Here is a 19,541-nt window from a genome sequence, read left to right as displayed (position 1 = left end):
GGCCTTGAATATTGCCTTTTCCTGTAGTTTCTGAAACAATTTAATTTCAAACCCTTCACCTGCATTTTTTTTGTTAATTTTGGTGAAGTATACATAACATGAAATTTACCATCATCACCATTTGTATGTGTACTGTTCAATGACAGTAAGTGCATTCCCGTTGTTATACAACCATCACCACCATTTATCTCCAGTACTCTTTTCATTTTGTAAAACAAACTGTATGCATTAAAGAATAACTTCCCAACTGCCCTGACCCTAGTCCCTGGCAGCTACCATTCTGCTTTTTCTGTCTCTGCATTTGACTACTCTTAGGTACCTCATGGAGGTGGAATTGTACATATTTGTGCATGTGTGACTGGCTTATTCCACCTAACATAATGTCTTCAAGGGTCATCCATGTTGTAGCATGTATCAGAATTTCCCTCCTTTTTAAGGCTGAATAGTTTATTATGTGTATATATCTCAGATTTTGTTTATTCATCTGCCAGTGGACCCTTGAGTTGTTTCTGTTGCTTCATTATTGTGAATAATGCTGCAGTGAACATGGGTGTGCAAATATCTCTTTGAGTCCCTGCCTTCAGTTATCTTGTGTATATACCCAGCAGTGGTTTGCTAGACCTATAGTAATTCTATTTTTAAGTTTTTTAAGTAACTGCTGTACTATTTTCCATAGTGGTTGCACCACTTTATATTCCTTTCAATAGTGCACAGGGTTCCAATTTCTCCACATTCTGTTTTTGTTTTTGTTTTTGTTTTTTGTTTTTGTTTTTGTTTTTTTTAATAGTAGCCATCCTAGTAGGTGTGAGGTGGTATTGCATTGTGGTTTTGATTTGCATTTCCCTAATGATTAGTGAAGTTGAACATCTTTTTTATGTTCTTATTGGCCATTTGTATATCTTCTTTGGAAGGATATCTATCCAAGCCCTTTCCCTATTCTTTACTCTTTATTTATTTTGAGATGGAGCCCTGCTCTGTTGCCCAGACTGGAGGGCAGTGGCATGATCTCAGCTCACTGCAACCTCTGCCTCCCAGGTTCAGGCGAATTCTCCTGCCTCAGCCTCCGGAGTAGCTGGGATTATAACTGTGCACCACCACGTCCAGCTAATTTTTGTATTTTTAGTAGAGATGGGGTTTCACCATGTTGGCCAGGCTGGTCTCGAACTCCTGACCTCAGGTGATCTGCCCACCTCAGCCTCCCAAAGCGCTGCGATTACAGGCATGAACCACCATGCCCAGCCCCCTTTCTCCATTCTTTAATTGGGTTGTTTGGTTTTTTTGTGGTTGAGTTGTAGGAGTTCTTTATATATTCTGGATATTAACTCCTTATCAGGTATATGGTTTGCCAATATTTTCTCCCATTTCATGGGTTACCATTTCACTTTGTTGATTGTATCTTTTGATGCACAGAAATTTTACATTTTGACAAAGTTCAATTTATTTTTTCATTTGTTGCTTGTGCTCTACCTGCTCTGTGTGTGTGTTTTTTTGTGTGTGTATGTGTGTGTGTGTGTGTGTGTGTGAGAGAGAGAGAGAGAGAGAGAGAGAGAGGGACAGGGTCTTACTCTGTCTCCCAGGCTTGAGTACAGGGGTATGATCTTGCCTCACTGCAGCCTTGAACTCCTGGGCTCAAGCAATCATCCCATCTCAGTCTCCAGAGTAGCTGGGACTACAGGTGAGTGCCACCACACTGGCTAATTTTTGTATTTTTAGTTGAGACAGAGTTTTGTCATGTTGCCCAGGCTGGTCTTGAACTTCTGGGCTCAAGCAATCTAATGGCTTCATCCTCCCAAAGCGCTGGGATTACAGGTGTGACTCACCTTGCCTGGCCTCTATCTGCATTTTTGAATCTGTGTCCTTTGTCATTACCAGGCCACTTTTTGAGATGTCCATCATTTTCTAGCGCACCTATCTCCAGTTCTCTAAGTTGTTTGTTACAACTTCTTACAGGGTGCTAAAATTATCCCAAGCCAAAAATAACTGTTTGCTGAACATTAGGCTACTAGGTTACTTTTATTCTTCTGGTAGTTATAAATTCATAATCTGCACACCTTTTTTATTGTGTTATACAATGGGCAGTAAAAGGCTTGTTTGCAACAATATCCATCCCCTGTGTGCACGAGACCACACTCCCTGGAGAAATTCTAAAGCTACAACAAAATTACTTTATCTTTCTTTTAGCCCATTTGTCAGGTTACTGCCATTAACATCCAAATTGAGCATCTAGTGAGGCCATTTCAGACTAATGCATCTTTCCCAAATAGCATTCTATTGGTCAAAATGAAGTAATTGGGAATGTGTCCCATAATACAGCATACTCTCTAAGCAGTCAAATCTAAGGAATAATTTTTGGAGAAAAGCCCTACTTTATATTCTGTCTAGGCTCTAATAACCGTAACAATAACAGCAATAGAAATAACCACCATATGTTGGATATCACTGCAGCCTGGCACTGAGCTCACCGCTTCACACATACTCTTACACTGAATCCACAAAACAGCCTGATGAGGAAGATTCTCATTGATATGGTTTGGCTCTCTGTCCTCTCCCAAATCTCATCTCCAGTTGTAATCCCCATGGGTCGAGTGAGGGGCCTGTAATCCCTATATGTCGAGGGAGGGAGGTGATTGGATCATGGGGGAAGTTTCCCTCATGCTGTTCTTCTGACAGTGAGTGAGTTCTCAGGAGACCTGATGGTTTTATAGTGTTTGGAAGTTCCTCCCTCACTCTTCTCACTCCTGCCGCCTTGTGGTGAAGGTGCCTGCCTCCCCTTCGCCTTCCACCATGATTGTGTTTCCTGAGGCCTTCTCAGTCATAAGAAACTGTGAGTCAGTTAAACTTCTTTTGTTTATAAATGATCAAGTCTCAGGTATTTCTTTATAGCAGTGTGAAAACAGATTAATACACTCATATTGTTCCCAACCTACAAATGGGGAAATTGAGGCTCAGACAGGTAAAAGGCACGTGCCCACCAGCCACGCAAGTACTGATGGGTAGATCTGGAATTTGAACCCATGTTTCTCAGAGACCAGGCTCTTGTTTGTTTGTTTGTTTGTTTATTTTTGAGACAGAGTCTTGCTCTGTCACCTAGGCTGGAGTACAGTAGTGTGATCTTGGCTCACTACAACCTCTGCCTCCCAGGTTCAAGCGATTCTCCTGCCTCAGCCTCCCGTGTAGCTGGGATTACAGGTGCCCACCACCATGCCTGGATAATTTTGTATTTTTAGTAGAGATGGGGTTTTACCTTGTTGGCCAGGCTGATCTTGAACTCCTGACCTCAGGTGATCCGTCCGCCTCAGCCTCCCAAAGTGCTAGGATTACAGGCATGAGCCACTGTGCCCAGCCTATTTATTTATTTATGTTTATAGACATGGAGTCTTGCTATGTTGCCCAGGCTGGCCTTGAATTCCTGGGCTCAAGTGATCTTCTCGCCTAAGCCTCCCAAGTAGCAAGCTCTTAATCATCACATGACTCTGCCTTTATCTATAAGATTTATGCCTGCCGTGAGTGCCCTAGCACCACACATGCCCCAGAGAGAAGCCTGCCCAGGTAGCTGGGTTTGCAGTGCTCCTACCTTGAACCTGCCAAGTCAGCTGCAGTGCTGGGGCCCAGACCCAGCCTTGTTCCCTCTGCCCCATGGTTGCTGGTCCTTCCTGGGATGCAGGCTGATCCAATGAAGGCACATCCCATGTGGCTCCTCCTCACCCCTTCTCAGGCAGCTTGGAACTAACTCACCAACACACTTGGAAGGAAGGAAAGAATACTGGGAAGAAAGCTGCCACTCACTCTGGCCACATGTTACACACAGTGATGACAACATAAAAACATCCGAGGCACAAGAGATCCTGGTTGCCTCTGGCTTTGTTTTGGAAAAGGAGCTTTCCAAAATGTTTACTTCTGGTAAGCTTTTTTTTTTTTTTTTTAATCATGCAATATTTCAAACATATATAACAGTAGAATAATGCACTGGTTACTCAGCCTCAGAGTGACAACTCAAGCCCAGTCTTGTTTCCTCTACTTCCCACCCCGATACCCTTATCTCATTGGGTTATTTTAAAGCAAATCCTGGCCGGTCGCGGTGGCTCAAGCCTGTAATCCCAGCACTTTGGGAGGCCGAGACGGGCGGATCACGAGGTCAGGAGATCGAGACCATCCTGGCTAATGCGGTGAAACCCCGTCTCTACTAAAAAAAAATACAAAAAACTAGCTGGGCGAGGTGGCGGGCGCCTGTAGTCCCAGCTACTCGGGAGGCTGAGGCAGGAGAATGGCGCAAACCCGGGAGGCGGAGCTTGCAGTGAGCTGAGATCCAGCCACTGCACTCCAGCCTGGGCGACAGAGCGAGACTCTGTCTCAAAAAAAAAAAAAAAAAAGCAAATCCTAGGCACCATAATGTTTCAACCATGACTATTTTGGTATATATTTCTAAAAGATAAGGGAGTCTTTAAGAGGTAATAATAGCCATAATACCATTATCACTCCTAGAGAAATTGTCATCGAATTGATCTAGTCAGCATCTACAATTTCCCTGATTGTCTCATACATGTTGTGTGTTTTAAGTCTCTAATCTATAGTTTCTAGATACCCAGAAACTAATTCTAGATTAGTTTAAGTCTCTAATCTATAGTTTCTCTCTCCCCACATCTCTGTCTCTCTCTCCACCTCTCCACCCTTGCCATTTATTAATATTTGTGGAAGAAACCCATTGTTTGTCCAGCAGCGTTTCTCCCAATCTGGATTCTGCTGCTTGTATTCCTGTGGGGTCCTTTAACATGTTTCTCTGTCTTCGGAATTTCCTGTAATTAGATCTAGAGGCTTGATCAGATTCAGGTTCAATTTTTGGCAGCAATACTTCATAGGAGGTATTGTGCTGTGTCCTTTTGTCAGGAGACCCTTAATGTCTTGTGATCTCTGTTTTTGGGTGAAGTTTGTAGTTGTGGATGTTCACTGCCTAGATTCATTATTTCATTAAGGATTGCAAAATGATGATGCTTTTTTTTTTTTTTTTTTTTTTTTTTTTTGAGACGGGGTTTTGTTGTTGCCTTGGCTGGAATGCAGTGGTGCGATCTTGGCTCACTGCAACCTTAATCTCCTGGGCTCAAGTGATCCTCTCACCTCAGCCTCCCAAGTAGCTGGGACTACAGGCATGTGCCACCACACCCAGCTAATTTGATGTTCTAATCCTATCTTCCTTCTTCATTTATTAGCTGGAATACTTGAAAAAGGGTGTCTCCTCGTTAGCTCTTTAGTTACCCCAAGGCACAGTATGCTCTCTTCCAGTATATACACTATAAACAATGAAAGACTTAGTTCTTTAATGGTTTTCAAATAATGAGTTTGTTTCCTAGCATCCTAAGAGGCTTTTTTAAATTGATTTTTTAAAAAATATCATTATGGAGCCGAGCTTGGTGATTTACACTTGTAATCCCAGCACTTTGGGAGGTTGAGTCGGGAGGATCACTTAAGCCCAGAAGTTCGGGACCAGCCTGGACAACATGGCAAGACCCTGTCTCTACAGAAAATACAAAAATTAGCCATGGAGTGCATGCCTGTAGTCCCAGCTACTTTGGGAGCTGAGGTAGGAGGATTACTTGAGCACAGAGGTCGAGCCTGGGCAACAGAATAAGACCCATGCCCAACTCTCTCAAAAAAAGAGTGTCATTATGAATATAGGGACTTAATGTTATTTGATGTGTTTCAGCCCCCTGTGATTCTTATTCTTATTGGTGCTCAAATGATCCTATTCAGCCAGAGAGAACCTCTTTGGATTGGTTCTTGATGTCTTTGACCCCAGCAGGCTTTGATGGCTTCCTTGTTTTCTGGAACAGCAAGTTCCCCCAGACTCATCTTGTACATTTTCTACCCCAAACCTGGAATGAGCCGTCTCTCTAAGGAGTCCTGGTTCCTTTCAGTGAGGAACATTATTTAGAAAGCACAATCTTGTTTTATGCAATGCCTATTACTATTGGGTTGGTCATTGTTTCTGGGCATTTTGAGTGAATAGAGCTCAGAAATACATTTTTTAAAAGGTAAAATGCGTCATAAATTATGCTTACCCAAACTTGGAAGCAGCCAAGATGTCCTTCAACAGGTGACTGGGTAAACAAACTGTGGTACAGCCAGACCATGGAATATTATGCAGCACTAAAAAGGAAGAGTTACCAAGCCATGAAAAGACACAGGAGAACCTTAAATGTTAGGTGGAAGAAGCCAGTCTGTAAAGGCTACAAAGATGATTCCAACTATACGAAAAACCAACACTATCAAGACAGTAGGCCGGGCGCGGTGGCTCAAGCCTGTAATCCCAGCACTTTGGGAGGCCGAGACGGGCGGATCACGAGGTCAGGAGATCGAGACCATCCTGGCTGACACGGTGAAACTCCGTCTCTACTTTAAAAAAATACAAAAAACTAGCCGGGCGAGGTGGCGGCGCCTGTAGTCCCAGCTACTCGGGAGGCTGAGGCAGGAGAATGGCGTGAACCCGGGAGGCGGAGCTTGCAGTGAGCTGAGATCCGGCCACTGCACTCCAGCCTGGGCGGCAGAGCGAGACTCCGTCTCAAAAAAAAAAAAAAAAAAAAAAAAAAAAAAAAAAAAGACAGTAAAAGATCCATGGGGCCAGGCACGGTGGCTCCTCACGCCTGTAATCCCAGCACCGTGGGAGGCCAAGGAGGGCAGATCACGAGGTCAGTAGATTAAGACCATCCTGGCTAACATGGTGAAACCCCATCTCTCCTAAAAAAATACAAAAAATTTAGCCGGGCGTGGTGGCTGGTGCCTGTAGTTCCAGCTACTCAGGAGGCTGAGGCAGAAGAATGGCGTGAGCCTGGGAGGCGGAACTTGCAGTGAGCCGAGATCACGCCACTGCACTCCAGCCTGGGCAACAAAGCAAGACTCCGTCTCAAAAAAAAAAAAAAAAAAAAAAAATCCATGGATTCACCGTGTTTGGGGGAGGGAGGGCTGGAGAGGGGGAACACAGGGGATTTCTTTAGAGTAGTGAAACTGCTCTGTATGATATTATAATAGTAGATATATGTCATTATACATTTGTTCAAACCCATAGAATGTAAATTAAGAGTGAACTTGAATGTAAACTATGGACTTTAGTCAACATCTCATTATTGATGTATCAGTTGTAACAAATGTATGCCATTATGCAATGTCACTGGTCTGATTTTTAAAAAAGAGCACGCCATTACTGACAGATGTTCACAATAGGGGAAACTGGGAGGGGGTGGGGGAGATGAAGGGAACTCTCTATTTTCTGCTGAAATTTTCTGTAAACCTAAAACTGCTAAAAAAGTAAAGTCTACTAATGTACTTAAAAAATCATGAGTTCATATTGACATTTCTAATTGAAATTCAGGTTTACCATGTTTTTACTTAGCCTCGTCTGTTCTTTCTCCCATGAGAAACGCCCTTTCTTTTCAGTTCCCAGTGAAAGATAAACTCATCTGTTGAGTCTCATTTGAACTTCACCCACTCAGATAAGAATGCCAGTACCATCATGTCTTAGTCCATCTGGGTTGCTGTAACGAAATACCTTAGACTGGATAATTTATAAACAACAAAAACTTATTGCTCACAGTTGTGGACACTGGAAGTTCAAGATCAAGGCCCAGCAGATTTGGTATCTGGTGAGGGTTTGCTCTCTGCTTCAAAGATGGCACCTTCAGCTGGGCACCTTGGCTCATGCCGGTAATCCCAGCGCTTTGGGAGGCTTAAGCAGGTGGATCACTTGAGGTCAGGAATTTGAGACCAGCCTGGGCAACATGGTGAAACCCCATCTCTAGTTTAAAAAAAAAAAAAAACACACACACACACACACACACAAATTAGCCCAGCATGGTGGTGCGCACCTGCAATCCCAGCTACTCAGGAGTCTGAGGCACGAGAATTGCTTGAGCCCGGGAGGTGGAGGTTCTAGTGAACTGACATTGCGCCACTGCACTCCAGCCTGGGCAACAGAGTGAGGTCTTGTCTCAAAAAAACAAAAACAAAAGCGAAAAACAAAGATGGCGCCTTCTAGCTGTGTCCTCACATGGTGTAAGGGCAAAGGGACGAACAAGCTCCCCCCAGAAGGGCACTAATCTGATTCATGAGGGCAGAGTCCTTATGACCTCATCACCTCCTAAAGGCCCCACCTCTTAATAGGTTTCAACATAGAAATTTTGGGGTGACACATTCAGACCACAGCACCCCAACACTATGATTATTATTTTTTTTCTTTTGTAGTTTATGTCTTTATTTTTGCTTTTTCTTTAGGGAATGTCTTATTAGGGAGGGACAGTCAAAATGACTGCGTTTTAGTGACTTGGGGTAATTCTCTGTGTGGTGATGTCACCAACTTGCCATAAGTTAGCTTTTTGGGTTTGTTTTGCTTTTGATATTTGAAGTTTCTTTTCCAAGCATTTCACATTATTTAATGATTATATTAAATATTTGCCTGGTTTCCAAGTCAGGTCTACAAAGCAAGAAATATTATGAAAGGTCTGTCTCCCTCTCCACCCTGTTTCCTTCCTTCTCTCCCTTTAGAGAAATGTTGCTGCTTCAAGTTTTTGTTTTGTCTTTCCATTTTCAAATTTAATGCCTCTACTTTTCTTAGATAAATGGGAGTATAAGCTACATAGTCTTCTCCCAAATTATAAACCACATTTTTTCAAGTCAAGCTCCCGATGCTTGCAGAGGAAGGCCTGACCTCAGACGTTGCACATCATCATCATCTACCCAATTTGAAACAAGTTATTTCTGCTTTTTGTCAAGGGTCTATTACTATTTCTAGGCATTGCTTTTGTTTTGTTTTGTTCTGTTCTGTTCTGTTCTGTTTGGAGACAAGAGTTTCTCTCTGTTGCCCAGGCTGCAGCGCAGTGGCACAGTCTCAACTCACTGCCACCTCCCCCTCCTGGGCTCAAGCGATTCTGGTGCCTCAGCCTCCCAAGTAGCTGGGATTACAGGAGTGTGCCACCACACCCAGCTAATTTTTGTATTTTTTGGTAGAGACAGGATTCTACCCTGTTGTTGGTCAGGCTGGTATCACACTGCTGACCTCAAGTGATCTGCCTGCCTCGGCCTCCTAAAGTGCTGGGATTTCAGGCGTGAGCCACCGTGCCTGGCCAAGGCATTGTTAATTGAGCTTTCAAACAACCCCAATGGGATAGGTATTATCTCTGGTTTTTGTAGAAGAGGAAACTGGGGCTCAATGAGCTGAGATTTGAACAAGTGTCTCCCTGATTTCACTTACTTGTTCATAAATATTTCTGCAGCACCTGTTTCAGACCCCATCCTAGGTACTAGGATACAGAAATGACCCACAGAGGGTCCTGTCCTCCTGGAGCTCACATCTAGTGGGGTCATCATGTCTGAGCAGACAACTGTGGTATGGGACTGTCCATCTGCCCACCTCCTGCGAGGCAGCTCCTCAAAGGAATCTGCATCTGATCCACTCTGGGCGAGAGCCCAGCACAGCTAAAATCAGCAGATGTTTGTTGAATGAATAAGTAAATAAATAAAGTTAAAAAAAAACCCACAAAGCTTGAAGTTGTTAATTGAAGTGTGGTGCCTCTGAAACTAGCAAACTTTTGTAAAAAGTTTTAATAACATTTAAATTATGAATATAATATACTTTATTATAGAAAAATTGGAAAGCATAGAAAAGCACAAATGAGAAAATAAAAATAATCCATAATACCAGCCCTCAGAATTAGCTTTTTTTTTTTTTTTTTTTTTTTTTTGAGTTGGAGTCTCACTCTGTCACCCAGGTTGGAGTGCAATGGCGCCATCTCTGGCTCAATACAACCTCCGCCTCCCGGGTTCAAGCAGTTCTCCTGCCTCAGCCTCCCAAGTACCTGGGATTACAGGCGCCCACCACCACGTCCAGCTATTTTTGTGTTTTTAGTAGAGACAGGGTTTCACCATATTGGACAGGCTGGTCTCAAACTCCTGACCTCGTGATCCGCCTGCCTTGGCCTCCCAAAGTGCTGGGATTACAGGCTTGAGCCACCATGCCGGGCTTTTATTTTTTTAATATTTATTTATTTATTTTGAGACAGAGTCTTACTCTGTCACCCAGGCTGGAGTGCAATGGCGCAATCTCAGCTCACTGCAACCTCTGTCTCCCGGGTTCAAGCGATTCTCCTGCCTCAGCCTCCTGAGTAGCTGGGATTACAGGGAAACACCACCATGCCTGGCAAATTTTTTGTATTTTTAATAGAGATGGGGCTTCACTATGTTGGCCAGGCTGTTCTCGAACTCCTGACCTTAAGTGATCAACCCACTTCTGCCTCCCAAAGTGCTGAGATTACAGGTGTGAGCCACTGTGCCTGGACTTATTTTGGTCTTTTTTCTGTAGAAACATCCTTTAAGAAAAAAATTTGGATCATACCATCTACATAGCTCTGTTGTTTGCAATGAGAAAAATCTGTAACAATGCATCATGACCATTTTCCTAAGCAAATATCCCATTAAAGCTAAGCGTCTACTTAGAGATTGGATTTATTTTTTGCCAGTGATGACATCCTTCCCCACATAAAATACTTATGAACTCAAGATTAAGGCTGAAATCACAATGGAAAGAATAGCAGGCTTTGAGGCTGCACGCTGTGCTTCAGTCTCAATTACACAGTCCTTCCCCAGCAAACGCCAGGGAAATTCGACGAAGACATCCGCCGGGGGGATCAGTCTTCCTTGGCCCCTTTAATATTATGAGTTGTATTATCAGCACAACTGCTTTCTGCAGTTCCGAACTTTGCAGGTACCACTAAAATTTCCTCTTGGCTGCAGAGAGGAACTATCATACAGTCATTAGAGCATGTGATTAAGGGCTGGCTCTGGAGTGGGACTTCCACCTAAGTCCTGCTCCACCTGAGATGGTCGTGTGACCTTGGCAAGGGACTTCACTCTGTGGACTCCAGATTCCTCATCTGTAACTCAGGGCAGCTACTGTACCCACCTCTTCAGGGAGTCATGAGGAATCAATAGCACAGTGCCTAACACATAAGCCACCCATAAATATCAGCTATTGTTATGACAACTTGTGTGTTTGGAGCTTCTGCTCTTATTTTCTGAGCTGCGCTTGCCATTCGCTGGTGTCAGGGCTGCTCTTGGCAGCTTGTCTTGATGGGAAGATAATCCAGGCCTTATGAAGTACCTGGATGACTGCCATCATCTTGCCTGGAGGCACTGGGCATGGGCATCTCAAGCATGCTCTGACCCCACCTGCACCTTAAGCAGCCACGCACCACAATTCCACAGACAGAGGCTTATGATTTTATTTTATTTGTTAACAAGTTCATTTATGACATGATTACATTCATTATGATGATTACTATATATATAATCAGGGGAGGCAAGATCATGTCATAAATAAGTTTATGGTCTTTGGAGTTAGACAATATGGGTTCAAATCCCAGCCCTCTTACTTAATTTTTTTTTTTTTGCAACACAGAGTCTCACTGTGTTGCCCAGGTTGGAGTGTAGTGGATCATGGCTCACTGCAGCCTTGACTTCCCAGGCTTAAGCCATCCTCCCATCTCAGCCTCCCAAGTAGCTGGGACCACAGATGGCATGTGCCACCACGCTCGGCTAGTTTTTTTGTATTTCTGGTAGAGACAGTGTCTCGTCATAATGCCCAGGCTGGTCTCGAACTCCAGAGCTGAAGTGATCCACCAACCTCAGCCTCCCAAAGTGCTGGTATTACAGACGTGAGCCACTGCACCAAGCTATTTATTTGACTTTGAACAATTTCCCATCTCTGAGCTTATCAGTTTCCTCATCAGTAAGTTGGAGATCATAATTGTGAATGGCTTTATTTTCCCCCATCTAGCATCCATTACCATGATTTTGCTTTTCCTTTGGGAGAACCAGTTCTCTCCCACCCTGAACCGTGATTCAATCCTGGGCTCTGAGTGGGGCATGTGACCCAGGCTTAAGCCAATCAGAACACTCGAGCATCTGACCGCAGAGATTCGTCTGTGGGTGGTCATGTGACTCAAGCCAGTCCAATAGGAGGAATCTCCAGGCTTTTGCTTGAAACACTTCTTTTCTATGGCCTTGCTGGTCTGAGGGTGTTAGAGCTGCTGCTAGAAAGCCATCTTGCTCCCAAGTGGGACTGGTTGTCTGAGAATGGAGCTGCAATAGAGGAGGTAGAACCAAGAGAGCCCACAGTATGTGCATAACTTTTGAGCTCCTGCATGAAACTGATCATGATTTTCTATTGATACAAGTTGATTAATTTTCTTTCTTTGCTTAAACCAATTTGAATTGGGTATTCTGTCACTTTCAGCTGAAACAGTCCTGGCTAATAAAACAATAGTATGTATTTCCTAGAGTTAAAAGGAGTAGACAAGGAAACATATAAATCTAAAGCCCTTGATACACAATGCCCTTGGCACAAAGTAAGTGCTTAATAAATGGGAGTTGTTTATATTCGTTGTTATAAATTTAACTGTAGAAAAACAAGAAAGTACAGGTAAAACAAAAAGACAATCAGGAAAAACATTGCTTTTTTTTTTTTGAGACAGGGTCTTGCTCTGTCACCCAGGCTAGAGTGCAGTGGCGTGAGGCTCACTGCAGCCTTGAACTCCCAGGCTCAAGTGATCTTCCCATCTCAGCCTCCCAAGTGGCTGAGACCACAGGCACGCACCATCATGTCTGACTTTTTTTAATTATTATTTTTTGTAGAGACAAGGCCTCACTATATTGCCCAGGCTGGTCTCAAACAATCTTCATGTCTTGGTCTCCCAAAGTTGTGGGATTACAGGTGTGAGCCACCATGCCTGGCCCAGGCTATTCTTAATCTCACCTTTTAGAGGTAGGTAAATATTTTGAAATATTTTTATTCCGGACATTTTCCTATATATGTGTATTTATATAAGTGCCAAAATAGGATTGCTCTGTAATACTGTTCTGTAGCCTGTTTCACTTGGATATAAATCAAGCACATTATAAAGATATATCTGCACAGCACAGCCATTCATAATGGTTGCATAGCATTCCATGTTTTTGTTGGCTCTTCAGATGATCTCTAAATTATTTTTGTACAAATAACTTTGTGATGGCATTCTCATCATCAATCTATATCTTTGTGGAATATATATATATATATATATATATATATATATATATATATACTTTTTTTTTTTTTGGAGACAGTCTCACTCTGTTGCCCAGGCTGGAGTACAGTGGTGCGATCGCGGCCGACTGCAACTTGAACTCCTGGTCTCAAGCAATCCTCCTGCCTCAGCCTCCTGAGTAACTAGGACTACTGGTGCATGCCACTACGCTCAGGTAATTTTTAAATTTTTTTCTGTAATTTTTAAATTTTTAATTTTTTAATTTTTTTTGTGGAGATGAGGTCTCACTGTGTTGTCCAGGCTGGTCTCGAACTCCTGAGCTCAAGTGATCCTCCAATCTCAGTCTCCCAGAGTGCTGGGATTACAGATGTGAACCACTGCTTGCCAGATTTTATAATTGTCTAATGATAAGTTTCTAAGGGTAGGAGGGCCGAATCTGGAAGTTTTAAAGATGGAAAAACCTACATTGTAATTTTTATTGAAATGTTTAATATTTGAATAAAGTACATTATTAAGGATTTAAATGTCTTTCCCAGAAAGTGGGGAGCCCCGCCCTGTGGGCTTTAAATCTTGTTCCACTTCAGACACTTTCACAGTTCTGACGTCATGAATATTGTGTGTGGCCACCCAGCACAGGAGGGGCTGTGATTGCCAGAACGCTGACATCAACAGCCTGTGAGGACACCAAGCTGGATGTGGCTCGCTCTGAACATCTGCCTCTCCTCTCAGGAGACCTAGCTCCTTGCAGAGCCTCATTCTTCTAGGTGTTTCAGGGCGATCCCAGTGGTAAGACAACATGCACCCATAGATGAGTCCTGGTTGCCCCTTGATTTTGAAAGGAAAAAGTAAAATTGCATTTATTTCCAAATGACATGCTTATCTAGGTAGAAAATCCATCGTAACCTACAGAAAAGCAACTAGAACTAATAGGCAGGTTTAGTGAGGTTGCCAGATACAGGATCAATATACAAAAATCAACCGTATTTCTATCTTCTGGTGATGAACCATCATTAATTCAGTTTTTTTAAACAGTGTGATTGAGGTTTTCATATAAGTTCTGGTTACATTTTACACCCCCTCTTTCCTCCCTCATCCATGCTGCCGTTGCACTGCCAGACAAAGTTCACCACCACGACCACTGGTCATGCCAGAACTCGCAGCTTCTGACTGCTTCTGAGCCTCCTTGGCCTCTTAGGGACAAGCGATGCTGCTTCTGTCATGATGGCTGCCACTAATCCACATGGCTCCACTTGGCCTGCTGTCCACGTGGAGCTGCTCCTCCCTGTGGACTTCCTGTGCTCTGATGACCTTGGAGGAAACGGCAAGGCCACTGGCTCACACTTGGTTAGGGGCCCCACAGCAAGATGGCTTGGGCACACGAAGGGCTAGAGTTTAGAGAAACGGGGCTTCCTTCTGCACAGCCCCTCTTCTCTCCACACTGTCAGGAGACCTGTGTCCACACTGCTGTCAAGACTGCCATCTGTCCCCCAGAGCACCACCTTGTGTCCACACTGCCCTCAGCTCCCCAGCCTGGGCTGAGCCCAACTCGCTATTGCTGGCTCTGTTCTCCTGGGGTAGATCCTTTCTCAGGGGCTTTCTGCTCCTCCTCAGAACCCTGCCTTGTCACCCAGCTCTCTTGTCCTCCTAGGCTGGCACGTATCTGAGCCCCCTGTTGTTGTGCCTCACGTTTGACCCCAGTAGGCTGCCCAGTCCTTGACCAGATCGTCCATTCCCTGACAGATGCAGAAATGGAGACTCAGGGGGCCCCGACCTGTCCAAGGCCCCAGCAAATAATGACGGAGCTGGAGTTTGAACCCATTCCTCCCTGATATGCCAAGTTTCGTGCTGGTTCTGCCATGTCCTCCAGGGCCAGCTCACTTCCCGCCAGCTCCCAAAATCTGGGATCTGTCAGACTTTGCACGGGGAGGCTGGTGGGCAAAGGGGTGTGAGATGGATGAATGCGCCCTGTGGTACTTTGTGCAAGGATAACCCCTCTCCGCATCCCTGGCCTTTAATCCATGCATCCTCCATCCCTAGTGCCACCCGAGAGCCTGAAAATGCTGCCCCCAGGCCCAGCTTCCTGCCCCCAAGGCTCCTGAGCCTGGAGCCCTCCACCTGCCTCAGCAGGGCGGTGTTGGTCTGGGGCTGGGTTTTGACAGGCAGCTGAGCTCACCACGCTCCAGGCCCGGCCCCCTCCGTCCCCCACCCCCATCCCAGCTGGTTCCAGAAGGGAAGCAGGGGTGGGGGCAACTTCACAGGGAAACTTTTGTTCTTGCCTAGAACAGACATGGGCTGGGGACCGAGCTTCCCCTTGGCTGCCACGGAGACCGGGGCCACTTGAGTTCATGTTTATTTTCACAGTGTGGATTCCATGGAGATAATCGGCCCGGACAGGGAAGCCCTGGGAAGCGGGCTTTGGCCTCCGTGGAGTGCCTACTACGTGCTAGGCCAAAGACAGACAGAAGCCAGTGGAATCTACAAGACAGTCCTGGGGACTAGATGCTGTGCCGTACTTGCCTGAAAAAGAGGCAGCCAAGGTTCAGAGAAGGGAAGCCACTTGCCCAGGGTCACACAGCAGGTTAGCAGAGAGCTGGAAGGGGAGGCTACCTGCTCCTGGGGGTCTTCCTACTTTGTGCCTGAGTTACAAGCAGAGTAATGCACTCTCCCTGAGGCTTCATGGAGAAAGTGCTGCCCAGAGCTCCAAATGGGCCAGGGTTTCTGGAGCAGGATGGACCAGAGCATAGGCGGCTCTTCCAAGACAGAGGCTCTAACCTAAGCTGAGGCCTTGGGCAAACAGTGTAATTCTCTGAGCCACAGACTCCTCTGTGAAACGGGGCTATTAATAGTATTTGTTTCATCACAGGGCTGGCATACAGTAAGAACTGAACGATAACCAGTGCTAATGTTATTATTATTACTGTTGCTAATATTATTATTACTGTTGCTGATGTTATTGTTATTACTGCCATTCTTCTATTTCACCCAGTCCCAAGCCCTTGGGCTCATCGTGGGCCCCAGGAGTCTCCAATAAGATCCATCAGTGCCTTTCCGAGTGGAAGCTTTTTCTGCTGAATCCGTGAGGGATGGGAGAGGAGGGCCGGTCGTGTCTGAATCACTGCTGCTGGCTGCCCCTGAGGAACATCCCCGGGGCAAAGAATCACCCCAGCCCTCCTTGGAGGCCTACTGCCCCTCACTCTGAGCCCTGCCAGCCCTGGTCCCAGTCCTCCCCCAAAATCCACCCTCCATGTTTTTTATTGATTTTTCTGGATTTGCTTTTCCCATCAGTTTATTTCATGTCTGAAATATACCTCGAAGCCCCACTGCATCCAACTCACTAAGCTGGACTTGCCAGGTCAATGATGAACACGCCAGTGAGACCAGTGTCTATGCAGGAGGACCCAAGGAAACGGCCGAATCAAAACCCAAACATGGAACCAATAAAATCCTTAACCTGACACTACAAACTTCCCACAGACTTCAGAGAAATACCTCAAGAAGGGCACGACCTTTTAGTTTCTCCCCAAGGCTACCTCCTCCTCCAGCGGGGTCTTTCTAAAATACAGATTTGACCTTGTCACTTCCCGGCTTCAAAAACCCTTCAATAGCCCCTCAGTATTTATTATTCTTATTCACTAACATTTATCGAGGTCCTCTGCTCGCTGGATCCTTCGCTGAATGCCTTTCGTGTGTTTGTTCCCGTGGGGCAGGGACCACTGCCCTCCCGGTGTCAGGGATGAGGGAATGGCGAGGTGGGGACACCGTTCAGGGTCACACAGCTGGCGAGTGGGATGCAAACCCAGGTTGGTCTGCATCGGAAGCTCATCCGCCTTCCACCTATCTGCTGCCTGGCCAGATGCCTCAGCCTGCCCTTGGGGATCCCCCATGACCTGGGACTGATGTCCCCCAGCCTCACTTCACATCATGCCTCCCTCTGCCTTGTCTGGGTTGACCCTCTCGCTCATCACTCCTGCCCTTCAGTCTCAATGTGGAAGCTCCAGCATCCCCAGTGGCCTTCAGACCTCAACCCCATGTCCTCCCTGCCTCCGGTAATCTGACTCAGACTTGAACTTCTGAATCACAGCAGCTCTTCACGTCTCCCATTTTGAAATGAAAACCCTCCCTGGACCCCAAGCCTCCTGCTAGTTACTGTCTTCCATCTCTCTTTCCATTTCCTGGCAAGCCTTTAAAAGACGGGTGTGTGGCCCCTGCACTTGTCCACTTCCTCACCACCCCCACCTCTCAGCAGCTTGCTACCATCTCTCACCTGAAACGGCGGCTGGCTCGGCTGCCCCCACCCTGTGGGTTGTCTGGTCCCTTTGCCAGGCTTTTTGGCTTCATCCTATACCCTTAACGTTCCTCTTCCCTGGCTCACCACCTACCCCCTGGCTCCTCCTTCTCCAGCTACATTTTGGCATTTCTTCTTTTCTGTGTCCCCATACTGGTGTACCCCAGCATTCCAACCCAACCTCCATGGTCAGCTGCCTCCTGGTGTCCTCACTGGGACACTCCCCAGACCCCAGCGGCCTTCTCCCCATCAGGTCTCCTCATGGGCCCCATCTCCCTGGGAGGCATCGCCGTCAGCCACCAGCCAGGTGTGACGCCCAGTCGTGCTGCAGACTTCCTCTTCTTCTCATTCTCCACTCCTCCTCCTGCAAGTCCGGTGCCAAGTCCTGTCCATTCTACCTGTGTATCTCGGGACCCCCCTCGTCGGCACCCCCATTCTGGCTGCCATATTCTCTTACTCCTCTCTGGTCTCCCATCTCTAACCACCCCCCTTCCAAGTTCTGCTCCCTGCTGGGCACAGAGTGACCTTTCTCAAAAGCAAGTGTGATCTTGGCACGTCCCTTCTGTGGCTCCTTGTCACTCTCATGAAAAAACCCACCTCAATAAAGCCCATTGTAATCTGGTCCCTGCCACTTCTCAGTCCTACTGTCTCACTGTGGCATCTTGGATTGGTTCATTAACCTCTCTTGCCGGTCTCTGATGCTCTAGAGCAGAATGAGCTACTGGCACTCCAGGCTTTCATGCCTGCTGCTTTTTTTTTTTTTAATTTTTTGACAGAGTCTTGCTCTGTTGCTCTGGCTGGAGTACAGTGGTGCAATCTCAGCTCAGTGCAGCCTCTACCTCTTGGGTTCAAGTGATTCTCCTGCCTCAGCCTCCTGAGTAGCCAGGTTTACAGGCATGCACCACCATGCCCGCTGATTTTTGCATTTTTAGTAGAGATGGGTTTTAACCATATTGGCCAGGCTGATCTCGAACTCCTGACCTTAAGTGATCCACACCTCGGCTTCCCAAAGTGCTGGGATTACAGGCGTAAGCCACCGCACCTGGCCTTCATGCCTAGTGCTTTTATGTGAGCCTCTCCTTCTGTCTCCAATACCCTTCCTCTCTGGCCTTCCAGGCTGACTGCTGTCCCTCCTCAAGTCTTCATGCAAATACCACCTGCCCTTGATTCCCCCTGGAAGACTTAGGGCCCCTTCTCCTGCAGTCCTTTCAGAGCTTATACAGGCACCCATTAAAGTGAGTATTTATGATATTGTAACAGTCTTGTCATATCTGTCTGCTGCCCCTTCCCCCCACTGAACTGGAAGTTTCTGGAAGGTAGGACTCAGGGAGGATTTCCTTCTGGGTCTTTTTGTGCTCAGCTCAGGGGTTGGCATGGAGGAAAGGCTCAAAAAATATTTGTAGAATTGCCTTCAATTCAGAAAAAAAAAAAAAAAAAAAAAAGGCAGGGGAGCCGGGTGCGGTGGCTCATGCCTGTAGTTCCAGCACTTTGGGAGCTGGAGGCAGGTGGATCACCTGAGGTCAGAAGTTTGAGACCAGTCTTGCCAACATGGCAAAACCCCGTCTCTACTAAAAATTAAAAAATTAGCCAGGCATGGTGGCACACACCTGTAGTCCCAGCTACTTGGGAGGCTGAGGCAGAAGAATCGCTTGAACCCGGGAGCAGAGGTTGAGGTGACCGAGAACTGAACTGAAAGTTTGAAGGGCCCCCTAAGTGGGCTGGAAGGACGAATAGCCAAGGGCTGGTCAGTTGAGGCTTCAAACCAGAGACAAACTTGGGATCTCCTGGGCAGTATCACTCAACATCCTCCTCTCCAACACACATCCTGGGGTGCAGAGTTCTGCGAACTCTGGAACTAGAACCCAGCTTCCAGTGTCCTGGATGAATTGAGGTCAACCTTGCCTGAGGCTTTTGGAGCCAGACAGGACTGGCTTTAAATCTCTACTCAGGAGGCTGAGGCAGGAGGATCACTTGAGCCCAGGAGTTCAAGTCTGCAGTGAGCTATGATTGCACCACTGCACTCCAGCCTCGGCTATACTGCGAGATCCTGCCTCAGGAAAAAAAAAAAAAAAAAAAAAAAAAAAAAAATCAGCTCTTCTTCCCAGCTGTGTGGCCTTGAATAAGTTTCTTCACTTCTCTGAACCTGTTTTTCCTCTTGCAACTTAAGAATGATAATTTACGCCTGCAGAGCT

At 46.0% G+C, this 19,541-nt stretch overlaps 2 long non-coding RNA genes across 4 annotated transcripts; one reads left to right on the top strand and one right to left on the bottom strand.

The window, feature by feature from the left end:
• Positions 1 to 630: 630 nt before the first annotated feature.
• LOC139358223 (uncharacterized) lies at positions 631 to 9,237 on the bottom strand. Of its 3 annotated transcripts, none has more exons than XR_011612874.1 (3): positions 7,854 to 9,237; positions 6,054 to 6,141; positions 631 to 3,742 (listed from the first exon to the last, which is right to left on the bottom strand). It is a non-coding gene; the product is annotated as an uncharacterized lncRNA (long non-coding RNA). The 3 variants fall into 3 exon arrangements; XR_011612875.1 differs by lacking the exon at positions 7,854 to 9,237 and having other exon boundaries at positions 631 to 2,804; positions 3,575 to 3,742; positions 6,054 to 6,265; XR_011612873.1 differs by lacking the exon at positions 7,854 to 9,237 and having other exon boundaries at positions 6,054 to 6,265.
• A 4,793-nt stretch (positions 9,238 to 14,030) lies between these two features.
• LOC105463933 (uncharacterized) lies at positions 14,031 to 16,611 on the top strand. Its single transcript, XR_976603.2, has 3 exons — positions 14,031 to 14,408; positions 15,426 to 15,642; positions 16,051 to 16,611. It is a non-coding gene; the product is annotated as an uncharacterized lncRNA (long non-coding RNA).
• The last annotated feature ends 2,930 nt before the right edge of the window (positions 16,612 to 19,541 follow it).

The sequence above is a fragment of the Macaca nemestrina genome, chromosome 14 (assembly GCF_043159975.1).
Source record: "Macaca nemestrina isolate mMacNem1 chromosome 14, mMacNem.hap1, whole genome shotgun sequence".
Lineage (NCBI taxonomy): Eukaryota > Metazoa > Chordata > Mammalia > Primates > Cercopithecidae > Macaca > Macaca nemestrina.
This window is presented reverse-complemented; position numbering and strand designations above follow the sequence as displayed.